We start from the raw sequence: 18,166 nt of genomic DNA on the forward strand, positions 1-18,166 counted from the left end.
ATATAAATTGATATTTATAATTAAATTTATAATATATAAAAAATTAAATTATTTCCAAAATAAATTAATTTTTAGTTGACTTTAACTTAACTGACTAATACAGACTAACCATGTTCACAAATTATTGATATTTAGAACTTAGCAGAGAGGTCCTCAGTGATTGAACCTCAAGTCCCTGAATAGGAGTTCAATCAGTGCTGAGTCACCTGAACTCAAAAGAGAGGATCCGGGAGTCTGGGATTCAAATCTCTGAGGAATTGGCACTTGCAGGTATTGCCGAGGTTCCCTAGGAGAACAAGTTGGTGTTGTTTTTACAAGTGTCAGAAAAACTGCAAATCACATTCAGTTGCTGCTACAGAAAGAGAATCCTTGTGAGAGAAAGTGGCCCGTCAAGGCAGCAGCGGGCCCACAGCCTGCAGGGTGGTGGGAGCCCTCAGCACTCTGCACACAGGTCCAATGGGGTCTTAACATTTCTGCATGCATGACTGTAAGTGCCCTTTTAAATATTTTCTCTCAAAACTAGTGGCGTTACGTGGGGCCCTGGCCTGAGTGGAACTCATGAAGATGTCGGGGGCAACCATACAGGCTCCAAAGCTGATGGAGCTACCACAGCTAATGCAGTTCTCGGCCGCCAGAGTGGAGTGAGTTTAGCATGAATGACTAGGGATCTTCAAGTTCAACTTGGCACTACCACGGGAGTGAGGGTTCCAGAGTTGAGAGGGCGCCGGGATCTCACCATGGCAGGAGGGCACAGGCAACTCACTGCCAGCAGGATGTCCCTGCCACCATTTCTTTCTGGACCAGCCCACACCACCAGTGCTGCCTGCAGCATATTATGGAGGAAAACCCTCCTGAGTGCCAAGTGTCTGGAGACTAAGAAGGGGGCGTGAATGGGGTATGTGTCCCCTGGTCAGGTTTGGCCTGATCAGTGGCTATGGCTCAACCAGAGCACCCAAGCCGGGAATGGTAGCAACCCTTGCTTCAGTCCTGGTCCCTTCTAGGGTCACTGCTGCTGTCACCACTGGGGTCCAAAGGGCCCAATGCCACTGGCGGTCAACCTGGACACAGGAGGTGAGGCATCAGCAGACTGATGGTGCCCTTGGCCTTCCTGACACTCCAAAATCACCACTATGCCTCTGGCAGGACTCTACCAATTCAGGGCCGAGTTTTTTCAGAAATTAAATTACCGAAAGTCAGGTAATGTGGAAGCCACCCCCACCTACTCTCCACCTCCCGCTCAGCCATAAAAGATCATTTGTGGTCTTGCTCCAGAGATCAATAAATAAATCTCAAATGAGATCAAAAGCCGCAGTTAATCTTGAACCCGCACAAGGCTGAACAGACCGGAACAGATCGAAAGAGGGGTGGGTCAGCCCACTCCCTGCCCTAGCAGAGCTCCCCGCAGCCGCTCGCGCCCACAATCCAAAACTGCCACCACTGGACTCCACCATCTTAGAATGAACCTCACCGAGATATTCATCTGTTGAAAATTCGATTACGTGGGTTTTGTGACTGAAATCCCCAGGCTTTCTCTGGGTCAGTATGGGCTTCCACCCCCTTACCCCCCACCTCATCTCTCTGTACTTCCAGAAGCCCTGGCAGTCATGTACACACTTCAAAGTTGCCATGCAGCTTTAAAAAAAAAAAACAACTACTCCAGCTGTACCTTCCCAAGAAAAATACTAAATGCCCTGTGCAAACACGACAACCTCTTAGCCCCTGTATTGCAAATAGGAGAGAGCAGAATCACAGAGCAGAATATAAGGTGCAAGAGTTTAGTAACTGATACTTTGCCTCATCAACAATCAAAACATTACAAAAATTTGAACTTTGACATAGCCATAAAATAATGTACAAAAGGAGAGAGAGAGAGAGAGAGAGAGAGAGAGAGAGAGAGAGGGAGAGGAAGAGGGAGAGGGAGAGGAAAGGTGCCTGCCATAGGGGTCGGAGGGGTTGTGGGGTGTGAAGGATCACGTGTTGGAAAATGTACACTGGTGGAGGTATGGGTGTTGGAACATTGTATGACTGAAAATCAATCATAGCTTTGCAATGCTCTATCTCACAGTGATTCAATTAAAAATAAGAAAGAAAATGCTTGTGTAATATTGCAGAATCTATGTTGTCAGATACTAGTATGGCCACCCTGGCTATTTTGAGGGTATTGTTTGCTTGCAGGATTGTTTTCCATCCTTTGACTTTGAGTCTGTGTTTGCTCTGACTGTACGGATATGTTTCCTGTAGGCAGAAGAATGTTGGACTCAGCTTTTTAATCCATTTTGCCACTCCGTGTTTCTTAATTGGTGCATTTAGACTATTAACAAAGAGACAAGGGCCAGGAGGATTGCCCCATAGCTGGAAGACTGCTTCGTGAGCAGAGGAGAGAAGGCAAATGGAATAGAGAAGGGATCACTAAGAAAATGATGGCTGGAGGAATCAGTCGGGATGGGAGATGTGTGCCGAAAGTAGATAATGCACCAAACATGATGACCTCTCAGTGTCTGTGTTGCAAGCCATAATGCCCCAAAGTAGAGAGAGTATGGGGAATATTGTCTGCCAGAAGCAGGGGGAAGGTGAGAAAGGGGGGTATACCAGGGATATTGGTGGTGGGAAATGTGCACTGGTGGAGGGATGGGTGTTTGATCATTGTGTGATTGTAAACATGAAAGCTTGAAAACATGAAAGTTTGTAACTATATCATGGTGATTCAATAAAATTTTAAAAAACCAATGAGAGAGATTATTGTCATTGGGGGTTTGTGCCATCTTTCTGTAGAGGTTTGTCGTGCTTGTAGGGGTTTGTCTTGTCTTACAATAGCCCCTTCAGTCCTTCTTTTAAGGTTGATTTTGAGTCTATAAAGTTCTTGATTATTCATTTAATGAATAATACAACAGATTATTCATTATTCTGTTGTTTATTCATGAAATATTATTATTTCTTTGAGTCTTATTATTCCTTTGAGTCTGAGTGAGAGTCTAGCTGGATAAAGTAACAACAAAAAGCTTGGTGGCAATAAAAAGTGATTGGAATGGAGTGGAACTTGAGAAGAGTCTTTTCGAAGTCATCTGTCCCCAAGTGAAACTGTTTTCTTCAAAAACACAGATGAGATGGTTGATTGAAATCAGCCATCTCCTTTAAAAAAGAGTGAAAGTATCTTTTTTTAATAATAAATTTATTTATTTTTAATTAATGAATCACCATGAGGGTACAGTTACAGATTTATACACATTTGTGCTTATGCTTCCCCCATACAAAGTTCGGGAACCCATCCCTTCACCAGTGCCCATACTCCACCACCAGTAAACCCAGCATCCCTCCCATCCTCCCCAATCCCATCTCCCCCCACCCCACCCTGTCACTGTGGCAGGGCATTCCCTTCTGTTCTCTCCCTCTAATTAGCTGTTGTGGTTTGCAATAAAGGTGTTGAGTGACCACTGTGCTCAGTCTCTAGCCCTCATTCAGCCCGCAACTCCCTTCTCCCACATGGCCTTCGACTACATTATAGTTGGTGATCCCTTCTCTGAGTTGCCCTTTCCCCAGAATGTGAGGCCAGCCTCCTAGCCATGGAGTCAACCTCCTGGTAGTTGTTTCTACAATTCTTGGGTGTTAGTCTCCCACTATGTTACTCTATATGCCATAGATGAGTGCAATCTTTCTATGTCTGTCTCTCTCTTTCTGACTCATCCAAAAGAACAAAAGCAACCGCTGTTGGAGAGGATGTGGGGAGAAAGGGACCTTTCTACACTGCTGGTGGGAATGCCGACTGGTTCAGCCCTTCTGGAAAACAATATGGACGATTCTCAAAAAATTAGAAATTGAACTCCCATTTGACCCAGCAATACCACTGCTGGGAATATATCCCAGAGAGGCAAAAAAGTATAATCGAAATGGCATCTGCACATGTATGTTCATCACAGCACTGTTTACAATAGCCAGAATCTGGAAAAAACCCGAATGCCTTAGAACGGATGACTGGTTGAGGAAACTTTGGTACATCTATACAATGGAATACTATGCAGCTGTTAGAAAAAAGGAGGTCACAAATTTTTTATTTAAGTGGATCGGCATGAAAAGTTTCATGCTAAGTGAAATGAGTCAGAAAGAGTGAAAGTATCTTGCAAGTCATTTAAAGAATCAGCATACTTTATTGTCTGAGTAGTCTTACCTGACAGACCGATGTTGCTATAATGCCATCTAGTGGCAACTGCTCATGAAACCTTATTTCTTACCCACCCTTTTTACTTTCTAGGGTGAGGCACACAAGCAGCGCTCTGTGTGTGGATCGCTCCTGGTAGTACTCTGGGAACCATATTCAGCGCTGAGGATAGAACACAGGTAAACCACACCCTACCTGCTGTAACTATACTATGTCATCTGCCTCCCCACCTCCTCCTTTTAATGGGAAGAGAGCATAAGATGACTTTTTCTTTCTTTTTTTTTTAAATCAATTGAGATACTGTAATTTGCAATATTGCTAACTATGGTTGAGGACTAGATAAAGGAACATTCTATTAAGCAGGTCAGCAGAATCTTTCTTTGAGAACTTTTGGGGGGAAAAAAACCAGGTGTTTTTAAAGTTCATACCTACCTATTCCCCACTTACCTATTCCCCACTATCCTGGACCAAGTATTACAGCTCAGAAAGTTTATTCAACATCATCATCATCATCATCCCATTGATCGTCGAATTTCTTGAGTGGTCTCAATAACGTCTCCATTCGTCCTAGCCCTGAGATTTTAGAAGACTCTCTCTACTCGTCCTTCCCAACGATGCCACATTGGAGGCTCTTTAGGGGTCAGGGGAATGAGACCCAGCTTGTTAGTTGAAACTATTATTACTGTTTCCTCTCAATAAGAGCAGTGTTGATATCGAACTAACTTGAGGCTATATAGATATTTTGGCATGAATGGGCACAGCTCCACACTTCCTAATTAATCTCCCAGCGGACATCTCTGGACCCTTTTTGGAACAGAAGGCAGATTCTCCTCCCTTCAGGCTAGGTCCCAGCACCCTCCTTGACTTACCTCCACCATATCAACAAACACAACTTCACATCTCCTAAGCCCTATGGGTGCATACTATCAGACAGCTGCTTCCACACATTTCAGGGTGTTCACAGATATACTTGATGAATATTGGCAAGGAAGGTAAAAAGCAACTTCTTGATAAAATCCTAAGAGCATCCCTGGGTTCCCTGTTCAGGCGCCAATAGCCACTGTACCACGGTGACTGGGGTCCCCTGGCGCACTTAGGGCTGAGCTCCGTGCAATGGACGAAGGAATGGGGCCACAGGCTGGTAATCAGTGGCACTTTATTCAAATCACTCAACATTATTATAGAGAAATTTGTATGGGTTGCAGGTCAGCAATTACACATAGGTGTGGTTGAACATTAACATAAACAATGAACAGATGTAAAGCCCCTCCTTCAGGGGAAATTCTTCTAAGGGACCCACCCAAAGATGGGATATTCCATCAAAGTGTATATTGCCTTTTCCTTTCCTTTACTGGAAACCCATTTAAGCAATCACATAAAATTTACCTCTTAATAATATTTCTGGGCTGAAGCGATAGCACAGCAGGTAGGGGTTTTGCCTTGCACGCTGTCAACCCGGGTTTGATTCATCCGCCCCTCTCGGAGATCCTGGCAAGCTACCGAGAGTATCTAGCCCGCACAGCAGAGCCTGGCAAGCTACCCATGGTGTATTTGATATGCCAAAAACAGTAACAACAAGTCTCACAATGGAGATGTTACTGGTGCCTGCTCGAGCAAATCGATGAGCAACGGTGACAGTGACAGTGATAATAGTATTTCTAGTCAGTTTGTATAAACACAGTAAAAGATATAAACTTTTCTCTGTACCCTAGATTAAACTTTAAAGTGATCTCTCTGAACTCATAGTAAAAGATGGCATTTCCTGGGGACATCTTGCTATATTTCGCACAATACAATCCTCAGGACGGGTTAGTTTTCCCTAACCCCTATAGGGTCCTTATTCAGCTACCTTTTTTGTGTGTTGTGAAAGAATTTGTTCCATAGGGGCTGGAGTGATATCACAGTGGGTAGGGTGTTTGCCTTGCTCGCGGCCGACCCAGATTCGATTCCCAGCATCCCATATCATCCCCCGAGCACCATCAGGGGTAATTCCTGAGTGCAGAGCCAGGTGTGACCCCTGTGCATGTGTGACCCCTGTGCATCGTTGGGTGTGACCCAAAAAGCAAAAAAAAAGAGTTTGTTCCATAACTATGCTCATATTCTTCTTTTGGCCCTTAGGTTGTTTTATGTGGAAGCCAGAGTAGTTTACAGCTTGCCCTGGGTCCATCCAAGACACTCAGTGGGACCCACCTTTTAGGTGTATGGAACTAAGATCAATCTAAGGACAACTGAAGCTTAAGTCAAGTAAATATGACAGATACACAGGAGTAAATTTCTTCAGAGTCAATTAACTTTCATATTACAAAAGCATAGCATTAACTGTGTTTACACAAAAAAAAATACATTGCTCCAAAATAAAAATATGCAAAGGTTATACAGGAAAGAGAAAAACAACATTTCACTTACATATACAAAAATGCAGAGCCATCAGAATGTATGACTTTATAAGTTACTGTGTCTGATCTGGAGATATTTGTGACTAACAGATAGGGGAAGAAGAACAGAAAAGAGAGGTTAAATATAACCATGGAGGACTGGGAGTGCCCCGGGAGAATTGGGTGTGGCCCTAGGAGCATTAGAGTGGGTGTAACTCAATTAACCTAAACTCTTTGCAGGAAGACAAAGGACAACCAAATGTTAAACCTAAAATACTTGAAACTGTAACCCAATAGGTTTAACCACAAGGACCTACCCTTTCCACAGAAGAAACACTGCAAACCCAATGGGAAAGACATGTAACAGCTTGTCAAACCCAATGAGTGGAAACAATAGTTCAGTCAATGCCAATTACTTCTGTAAATTCTCAAAGAATGACACTAGTGACACCCTGGTGAGAATGTTTAATGAGTCCAAAGAAAGGATGGTGCAAAGCACAAGAAAATATGAGAGTCTAAATGAGAAAAATACAATCAGAAATGACAGAACTGGAGAAAGACCATGGCTGTGGCTTCCCCTGTGGCCGCCCCAGAGGTGGTGGTGGCAGCAGAGGCAGCACAGACCCCGTGGGAACATTCCTAGGAGGCAACCAAGCAGGATTCAAACTCACAAACTCTGTTAATGCCCCACTCCAGGTTAGAAAGGTGGTGGGCATGGCTTCCCCCCAAAACCCCCGCTAACTTGGCCACCAATTAATCTCCCCTATATATCTCCAGCTTTCCTCCCCGCTTTGAGCAGAGCTCCCTCGGCCGAAGACCTCCGGAGCCTAGCCACAGCTATGCTCAAAGCCCCTCTCCACACGTTCAGACAAGCCTCACGCATGAAGGTACAGGCAGAGGAACCCAGGTGTGTGGGACCTGGGGCTGAGACCTCCAAGCCTGCTCGGATCAGGACTGGGCCTCTTCCACCCAGATTTCCCATTTTCCAGTAGCTAGGCGGTCACACCCAGGGATTGCCCCCAGCCATGTAATCCCATCAATGGCCAACATCCAGAGACTTAAAACCAAGCTCCCAGAAGCAACATCTCATAGCCTTCTCTCTCTGGGAGAACCTGACAAGCTACCGAGAGTTTCCTGCCCACATGGGAGAGCCTAGCAAACTCCCCATGGTGTATTCATATGCCAAAACCAGTAACAATGCTGGGTCTCATTCCCCTGACCCTTAAAGAGCCTCCAGTGCAGCATCGTTGGGAAGGATGAGTAAAGAGAGGCTGCTAAAATCTCAGGGCTAGGACAAATGGAGACATTACCAAAACTGCTCGAGAAATTTGACGATCAATGGGATAATGATGATGATGATGATGGTGATGATGATGGTAATGATGGTGATGATGATGATAATATATCCCATAAGATTCATTTCCAAAGAGGCTCTACATAATTACACAGGAACACCAAAGAGGAAGGGAATATCCTAGGAGGAGGAAGAAACCATCACCAACCCCAGACTGCCACAGGCACTATGGGAAAATAATGCAGAACACCACCACAAGGAGAGGGTGAAGATAGGAGCCCTGAAGCCTCAACAAGGAGTAAACCCACATGAAAAATCTCTCTGATAAAGAAATTCAGAGAGGAAATGGTGAGGATGTTCAGTGAGCTCAAACAGTGAAATGGACATCCAATAAAATATAGGATATGAGAGAAACATCAAATGCACAGCCAATAAAATACATAAGGAAATGAGAGCAGAAATTTTTAAAAAACTATAAACAAAAGTGTTATTAGTAGAAATGACAAAAATGAAAAGTATGGTACATTCACTCTATCACTGTATCACTGTCATCCCGTTGCTCATTGATTAGCTTGTCAGGCTCTGCCGTGCGGGCAAGATACTCTCTGTAGCTTGCCGGGCTCTCCGAGAGGGGTAGAGGAATCGAACCTGGTTGGCTGCATGCAAGGCAAAGCCCTATCTGCTGTGGCCATTGCTCCAGCCTGATACGTAATAACAGAAATCATTTCATCCCTTGGATTAAAATGTGGTATCAAAATCTTCCAAAGAGGATAAACCTAAAATTAAATTTAAAAGCTTAAAGTGAGGCAAAGGCTAATTGGTATATTTTCTCTACAGTGTACCATACTTATTTGTAAAAAATATAAAAGCGTGCACAAGTGCGCAGATGTGGAAGGATGATGATGATGATGGTGTGTGTGTGTGTGTGTGTTGTTGGCGGGCTCTCAGGGCAGCTCTCTCTCTCTCTCTCTCTCTCTCTCTCTCTCTCTCTCTCTCTCTCTCTCTCTCTCTTTCTCTCACTGCCCTATCTCTCTCTCGTTCTCTCACCGCTCGCATTTGGTGCTCTTGAGCCGCTGTGTATGGACCAGACCAGATGGCTCCTCCTTGTGCCCTGCTTCTGTGTGTGCCGCTGTGCTCTCTTCTCTCTGTCTCTCTAGCTCTGTCTCCGTCTCTGTAGTCTCTCCTCTGGTCTCTTCCAACCTCTCTCTGTCTGTCATCTCTCTTCTAGTCTCTCTTCTTCCGATCTCTCCGGAGCCCTTCTGCTTCTCTCTCTGGAGCCCTTCTCGCTCTCACTTCTGACTCTGACTCTTACTTCTGACTCGCTCTGTGCTCTTTCTTTCCCCTGCTTCAGGTTCTGATGACTCCCTGATTCTCTTTCACTTTGTGCTCTGCTTCTGTGTCTTCTCCCATGGTACATTATATCTTTAAAAACAGCTCCATAGGTCTGAGCAGCAGAATAACCAGCAGTTGAGGAAAAGATTGAGGAGCTCTAGGATGAGATAGAGGAAACCTCAAGAAAACAACAGTAGATGGAGGAAAAAATCTGAAAAGAAATCAACAGCGTAGCAGAAAACTATGGAATGATTTCAAGACGAACAATCTAAGAATCGTCAGAGTCCCTGCAGAATAGAAAGGCAAAGCAGACAAAGCAGATGAAAAATAAATAGTTAAGGAAATCGTAGATAAGAATTTCTCAACATTGAGGAATATAGGAAAACAAATACAAAAGGTCTGAAAGGCTCCAGTGAAACTGGACTCAAATAAGAAATTTAAAACACATTGTGCTCAAAATGACCAAAATTTAAAAAAAGACAAGATAATATAAAAAGCAGCTAGATCAGAAAAGAAACTTACATACAAAGGAAAGCCCATAAGATTCACAGCAGATCAAATGAGACAGTGAGCTAGAAAGAATGGAAGTAATAAAACTCAATGAAATGAAAACTTCACCAAGAATAGTCTAACATCATTGTGAAGTATAATAATTTTCACAAATTTTCTTTTACTGAACTATTATTGGATAATTTTCATCACTATTTTGTTTTTGGATTAGAGTTATAACACAGCAGATAGGGCGTTTGCCTTGCAGGCGACCGACCCGGGTTCAATTTCTCCATCCCTCTCGGAGAGCCTGGCAAGCTACCGAGAGTATCTCGCCTGCACAGCAGAGCCTGGCAAGCTACCCGTGGCATATTCGATATGCCAAAAACAGTAACACCAAGTCTCACAATGGAGACGTTACTGGTGCCCGCTCAAGCAAATTGATGAACAATAGGATGACAGTGCTTCAGTTCATTTTGTTTTTATGGATAATACAAAATAAATAATCCTGCACCTGCTAAGTGTGCAGGTTTGGGAATGGGTGGGAAATTGGGGACAATATTGGAGGGAAGGTCATACTGGTGATAGAATTGATGTTGAAACATTAGCTGCCTGAAAAAACTATACTATAAACAACGCTGTAAATCACGATGTTTAAATAAAGTTAGGGAAAGAAAAATAATATTCTATCCAGCAAGATTATCATTCAGATATAAAGGAAAGAATCAGAGCTTCATGTAGAGGCAACAGTTTAGGGAATTCACAGATTGAAGCCAGTTTTGCCAGAAGCATTAAAGGAGTTTCTTGGAAAAAAAAAAAAAGAAACAGGACAAACTTGTCAGTCTGACAATAAATATAACATTCAGTCTTGCCATTTGTGGTTGCCCTCTACTGGATTAAGAAAGGCATGTTTACTCCTAAATTTCTAAGGAATTTTATACATTTTCAATAATGAGTTGAAGTTTCATTTATATTGAATGTCTTATATCTGACTAGGTGTTTTTTACATGGGTACAAATATTTTATTACATTAGCTTACATATCAATGCAGTTAATTATGCGTTAATGCAGTTAATTATGAAATTTTCTAATGCAAAGCCAATATTCCTTTCTTAAGATAAAACACACTTTTATACTTGATAGTCCTATTCAGACATTCCCCTTAAAATTTTCTTTTTTCCCCAATGCTATTAAATTACACTTTTAAATTTTGTTTTCCCCCCACATACTCTATTTAAACACCGTGGTTTACCAAGTTGTTCACGAAGATTTGTTACAGTTTTTTGTCCAATATTCCAACACAAATACCACCACCACTGTCACCTTTCGTTCAAGCATTTTCCCAACCCCCCTCAAGCCTGCCCCCATAGCAAGCCCACAGTAATTTATTTTCTACTGCTTGTTACCAATAAATGACTAATGGAATGATCAAAAAATATTTTCTTAGGAGAAAATTAGTGAAAATTGTTGTATCTCATCATCGGGACATAAAGTCCTTGTCTGAGGGATTACTAGGATGTTGCAAGTTAAGCTATCTGTGTTCATGTTTTGTTATTGGAGGTTGATTGGCTTCCATATTACATCCCATCCAATCTGTTGTGCTACTACTGGGTTGTAAAGTTTTACTGGTTGTAAAGTTTTGAGATGTAGCGTGGTTGTGAAGGCAACTGAGAGTTCAAGCAAATCCAGAATTTAAAATCGGAAGTACAGCTGGAGATCATTTTTTAACTAGACTATGTCCAAGACATTGTTGAGGCTAGTTAATCTCTTTCGAGATTTATTTATGAATCTCTGCAACAAGACTGGTAGATGAGCTCACATGGCACCTAGGGTGGTTCATGAGTGTGGTTGTTGGGGCTTCAGGAAGTGAAGGGAGATGGGAGGAGGTAGCCCATCCCAACTCTGGAGTCTTCAACCACAGGGACCTGTGTACCTGAGTTTTTTTGACAGTTTTAGTTTTCTGTGAGATGATGGAGTCTGGTCAGAAGCATGGCTGCAACTTTGAGATATAGGAGCAGGCAGCTCCTGGGGCTTTGTTCAGGTAGGTGCTAGCCCACCCCCGTGCGAGTGTTCCCCAGATGTCTCAGCTGAGAACAGAAGTCTAAGAAATTTTTGCACAAATTTACTTAATTCTCTTCGCTTGTAGTAAATTTTATATTTGTAGACTGTACCTATTTTATGTAAATTTTAAAATGTTTAAATATATTATTATATAAATAATTATATAATCAAAATATAATTATCCATAATATTAATTTTTAAATTTTAATGTAAAATTAAAATTTACATTACATTAATGTAGATTTAAATTTTAGTGTAAAATTAAAATTTACATCACCTGTAAAATTAGAGTTTTTTTAATTGAATTGAATTAATTTACAATTTAAAGATCTCTCACATGTGGGATTTTTAAAAGAAACATAGTAGGAAACAACAACAAATGGTCAAAATCATTGGAATTGAAAATTTTGTCTAGAGAACTGAGCTTATAGGGTTGGAGGGTGTTGGAAGGGTCTCCAGACACTGGTGAGCTCTCTGATTATAGGTGTGGTATTGGAATAATGTATGCATGAAAAGTATGGTTAACAGTATGAAAAACGTAAGTATCTCAATAAAATTTGTTTAAATTTTTAAAAACAAAATCTCTACCCATAAATGTAATTAAGACTGTAGTAAAAGGGGCTGGAGCAATAGCACAGCAGGTAGGGCATTCGCCTTGCACGCGGCTGACCTGGGTTCAATTCCCAGCATCCCATATGGTCCGCTGAAAACCACCAGGAGTAATTCCTGAGTGAAGAGCCAGGAGTAACCCCTGTGCATCGTCGGGTGTGATCTAAATGGTAAAAAGAAAAAAGAATAAAATAAAAGAATAATAGAATAAAATAAAAATAATATAAAATAAAAAATTAAAAAAATTTAAAGAATAAAAAAAGATAAAGATAAAATGTGGTTAAATGTAGCTTGGAAGACTCAATAATAATGCACTGTATAAACTTTGGTAAGGACTTTAGAGAGGAATTATTGTGAGGATATCTAAGAAGCCCAAAGAAACCATGGAACAGACCTCTCATAAAACGCAGGAGGATATGAGAGCAGAAATGAGAAAACTACACACAGAAGTCACAGAACTGAAAAATTTTGATAGGTGAAATGAAAGTCTCAATGGCAGATCTCAGCAGTTGGTGAGGACAGAATCAGTGATCTCCAAGATCAGGTGCAGAAACGTAAACAACAAGAGAATATGGGGTCGAAGGGGGAAGCCTCAAAATAAACAAACAGCTGACAAGAGAACTTTGAGGTGAGTTCAAGAGGAACAACATAAGAATCATCAGGGCCCCAGAAGACAACCCTAAAGGCGAAGCAATAGTCAACGACAGCATTGCTGAGAAGTTCCCATAGTTGAAGAGTGAATAGCTGAAGAGTGGTCTGATCCTCCCAGATCCAGGAGGCCAGAAAATACCAGCTAAAAAGAATTCCAAATAAAATACTCCACGACATCTCCTAACCCTAATGATGATGACCTCGGAAAGAAATAGAATACAGAAAGCAGTAAGAGCAAAGAAGAAAATTATATATAAAGGAGCATCCTTAAGATTGCCTGGAAATTTATCAAAAGAAACTCTCCTGGCCAAAAGACAGTAGTGGGATATAGTGTAAAACTCTATGAAGTAAAGTATTCATCAAGAATACTTGGTATTCAGCTAGACTGTCATTCAGATTTGAAGGAACAATACACAACTTCACAGAGAAACAACTCAAAAATGGCATAGACTCAAAACAATCTTTATAAGAACTATAGGGGCTACTTTAAGACAAGATGTGTTGGGGCTGGAGCAATAGCACAGCGGGTAGGGCATTTGCCTTGCACAGAGCCGACCCGGATTCGATTCCCAGCATCCCATATGGTCCCCCAAGCACCGCCTGGAGTAATTCCTGAGTGGAGAGCCAGGAGTAACTCCTGAGCATCACCGGGTATGACTCCCCCCCAAGAAAGAAAAAATAAATAAAAAGACAAGATGTATTCCACAAACATGCCAAATTCTTGCAGAAATACAGCATAAAACTACACAACAATAGTATCTCTCAACATCAATGGGTTAAGTGCACCAATTAAGAGACACAGAGTGGCGGGATGGTTTAGAAAATTGAAGCCATGGGGATGGAGCGATAGCACAGCAGGTAGGGCATTTGCTTGCATGTGGCCGACCCGGGTTTGATTCCCAGCATCCCCATATGGTCCCTTGAGCACCGCCAGGGGTAATTACTGAGTGCAGAGCCAGGAGTGACCCCTGTGCATCATCGGGTGTGACCCAAAAAGCAAAAAAATAAATAAAAAAAGAAAAAGAAAAAGAAAAGAAAATTGAAGCCAACATGCTGCTGCCTGTAAGAAACACATTTGAATAGTAAGAGCAAACACAGTCTCAAAATCAAAGATTGAAAGACAATTCTCCAAGCAAACAACCCCTCACATAGACCAGGGTGAGCATACCTGTACCAGAGGACATAGACTTCAGCCTGAAAAAGGTTATAAGAGACAGAGAAGGTAGTTTCTTAATTATCAAGGAACATTTAAATCAGGAAGAACTCAAACTCCTAAACATATATGCACCTGATAAGTGACCAGCAAAATAGTTAAAAGAACTGCCAAAAGATATGAAAAAAGACATTAATAGTAACACAATACTAATTGGAGACTTCAATACCTCTCTGTCATATCTTGGTAGATCAGCTAGACTAAAACTCAGTAAGGAAATACTTTAAAAAAAATGGAAGACAGTAGATATAGATAGGGCTTTTCATCCTCAAAGAGCCAAATACATATCATTCTCCAATTCACATGGGATATTCTCCAAGATAGACCAAATTCTGGAACACAAAACATATCTCCAAAAAGTTAAAAGCATAGAAATCATATAAACAGGAGTAAGTCATGACTCTCTCCTTCATTTTTTTTTGGGAAAACAATATGGACATTTCTCAAAAAAAAAAAAAAGACCAGAAATTGAGCTCCTCTTTGACCCAGCAATAACTTCTAGGAATATACTCTTGGTGCCGAAAAACACACAGCAGAAACATCATCTGCACTTGGATTTTCTTTGCATCACTATTTACAATAGCCAGAACCTGGAAACAACTCAAGTGCCTGAAAACAGAGGACTGAATAAAGAAACTATGGTACATCTACTCAGTGAACACTATGCAGTTACCAGGAAAAATGAAGTCATGAAATTCACTTATACATGAATGGACATGAGAAGTATCATGGTGAATGAAATGAGTCAGAGGGAGAAAGACATAGGTAGAGTGATCACACTTATTTCCTGAGCATTTAAAGAAACAGTAGCACTATAGCACTGTCATCCCGTTATTCATCGATTGGCTCAAGCGGACACCAGTAACATCTCCATTGTGAGCCTTGTTGTTATTGTTTCTGGCATTATCAAATACACCATGGGTAGCTTGCCAGGCTCTGCCCTTCGGGGCAAGATACTTGGTATCTTGGTAGCTTGCTGGGCTCTCTGAGAGGGATGGAGGAATGCAAGGCAAACGCCCTACCCACTGTGCTATCGCTCCAGCCCCATTCAGAAAACGCAGGATGCAAATGAAACCTGTTTATTTTGATCTCAAATGGGGAAGGAGGCTGTCTGTTAAATATATGAATTTGAGGTGAATTTGAGTTATTTATTCCATTTCACAGGTGGTGTGAAGAGTTTTTTGGTTTGGTTTTGTTTTTTAAGCTAAACTGCCTCATTTTGTACTTGGTCACAATTTAAAAACTTTAATAACTAAAGACAGTAGAGATTAGGGTCAAAAGGATTGGTGTGTTGTAGAAAGCTTGACACAAGTTGTTGGGTAGTGCAATTAGGACAGAGAAGGGCTCACGATGACAATGGTAATTAGATATAATCACTCTGGACAAGAACTGAGTGCTGAAGGAGGTAAACTGATATGCATGATAATCTTTCAATAACAATATTGCAAACCACAGAGCCTAGAAGGAGAGATGGGGGAGGGGATGAGGGAGGGAGGAAGAGAGGGAGGAAGGGAGGGAGGGAGGGAGGGAAGAAAAGAAAAATGCCTTCTATAGAGGCAAGCTGGGATTGGGAGAGGAGGGCAGGAGGGAAACTGGGGACATTGGTGCTGGATAATGCACACAGGTGAAGGTATGAATGCTGGAACATTGTATGACTGACACTCAATCATGAACAAAGTTGTAACTTTGTATCCAAAGGTAAGACAATAAAAAAACAAAAAAAAATCCAGTTTGTTTATCAAAAAGATTGTCTTCCAGGAATGGAAAGTCACCTTTTCTCAACTCCCCCTAAATAAGACCTACCTCTGTGTTCATTGAGAGTCATACACATTTGTTTACAGAGCCTTATACCTTGGATGTGCTTTTCTGTCACATCGGTTCCTCGTGGCTTTAGTGAAGTCCCACTTTCAGATGTTTTGGAGGTGACACATTTAGTCCTTACAACCTCCTTGCTGTATCGTCTTGCCTCTTCCCTGTTAGGCCACAAGATGTCCCTGTTGTCCACAGACCAGAAGTCCTAGAGCTACTGCAGACATACCAGGACCTTCTAGAGAGAAGGCTTTGCTCTTAAGGTGGTATTTTCTTTATTTCATCTGAAGTTAAACCCTTTGTGAACCCTGTGCTATATGATGGTCTCACTGTGCGCCTTCCCTCCCGCCTCACTATCTAATCTGTCTCGCCTCTGTCTTAATTCTAGACTTCTGCTTACTCTGATTTTCTTACACAGACCCACAAGACATGCACTCGCGCATACACACACACACACACACACACACACACACACACACACACATGCACAGGCATACACATAACTCCCTAATTCATTAAAATTCTACCCTTCATCAAGGCCACAATGATTCCATACATAACAGATTCTGTTCTCAGACCTTCTGCATCACATTGGCACATACCCAATTTTATAGCAATAATTCAAGAATATAAATGACCATATACTGCAGCACTGTAGCACTGTCGTCCCCTTGTTCATCGATTCGCTCGAGCGGGCACCAGTAACATCTCCATTGTGAGACTTGCTGTTACTGTTTTTGGCATATCGAATATGCCACAGGTAGCTTGCCAGGCTCTGCCGTGTGGGTGGGATACTCTCGGTAGCTTGCCGGGCTCTCCGAGAGGGATGATATACTAACTTTGTTTATTTCGTTCAGACCTTAAAATCTGCTTCTTGGTCATTTTTATTAACTTCATAGCTTATCTTTTTACTAGTAATAATTTTTTCAGAGAGAGAGAGACAGAGACAGACAGAGAGAGAGAGAGACAGACAGACAGACAGACAGAGAGAGGAAGAAAAGTGTTGCCATAGAGGCAGTCTGTGGGGATGGTAGTGGGAGGGAAACAGGGTACATTTGTGGTGGAAAATATACACTGGCAAAGGGATGGGACAGATGTTTGAACATTGTATGACTGAAACTAAATCATGAACAAACTTGTAATTGTGCATCTCATGGTGATTCAACTTAAAAGAGGAAAAAGAAATTTTCCATCACCTTAGAAATAAAACAACTTGGAGTTCCTTCTATGTATATTTATTTATCTAGTTAGCCCCTTACGATGTTCCCACATGTATTGTATGTGTGTATTGTGTATGTATATGTGTCTGTACTGTGTACATTATGTATCTTGTCTGTGGCCCAGTCGGTATATAGGCTTGGGATTTCAACAGTGAGATAAGGGTGCCAAGAAAAGCAGAAAGAAGGTTATTTTTAGGTTGTATGTTCAGAGAATATCTGAGGAAGTGCTCTAAGTAAGTTGACCTGGGATGAAAAAGAAGCTAAATAAAGAAAATAGAGAAATTGACATTCCAACTAGAGGGAACTAGGACTGTTCCTCTCTGACACAGAAAGAGCATTGCCCATCCACAGAAGGAAATGGTAAGTAAATGTGACTGCAGGCCAAAAGTGGTTGGGGATATCCCATATGAAAACAGAGGCACCCTCAGGAGGTGGGCAGCCCAAGTTCCCCCCCTTCCCCCCACCCCGCCAAAGCCCTGACAGCCACATTCACACTGGACAGCTTCTGCCGTGCCAAGAGCCTGCCTGGCTCCACTACCCCACAATTAAGCTCTGCAATAATGTCAAATTGCCAAATATTCCAGGTACACTGGTCTTTGGGCTGAGAACTCTAGGGTCTTCTTTGTTGGGGTTGGGCAGCCTCCCCCAGAAATCCGCCCCCTCCATACTTCTGGAAACCTCAACAATCACACCCACATCCCACAATCGCTGCAGTGGAAATTCATGATCCAGTTAACTATTCTGGAGTTTCTGGAGCCCCTGGCCACAAATTCACCTCCAAATTCTAGTATATGGACATCCTAGGAGAAACATACAAAGTTAGATGGGAAAGTAACATAGAAGGTAACTAAGCTCAAAAGCAAAAACAATAACACAGGAAGGCTCAACGAACAACAGCTTAGTAAACCCTCAGGCTAGGACTTAATGAACCCATGGTGGCATATAAAAATTTTCACAAAT

The 18,166-nt window shown here is 41.9% G+C and overlaps 1 protein-coding gene across 1 annotated transcript in view; it reads right to left on the reverse strand.

The window, feature by feature from the left end:
* The window catches only part of IL19 (interleukin 19), a 68,038-nt gene that overhangs the window by 34,820 nt on the left and 15,052 nt on the right, over nucleotides 1–18,166 (reverse strand). The window lies entirely within an intron of this gene.

This window comes from Sorex araneus, chromosome 7 (assembly GCF_027595985.1).
Source record: "Sorex araneus isolate mSorAra2 chromosome 7, mSorAra2.pri, whole genome shotgun sequence".
Taxonomy (NCBI): domain Eukaryota; kingdom Metazoa; phylum Chordata; class Mammalia; order Eulipotyphla; family Soricidae; genus Sorex; species Sorex araneus.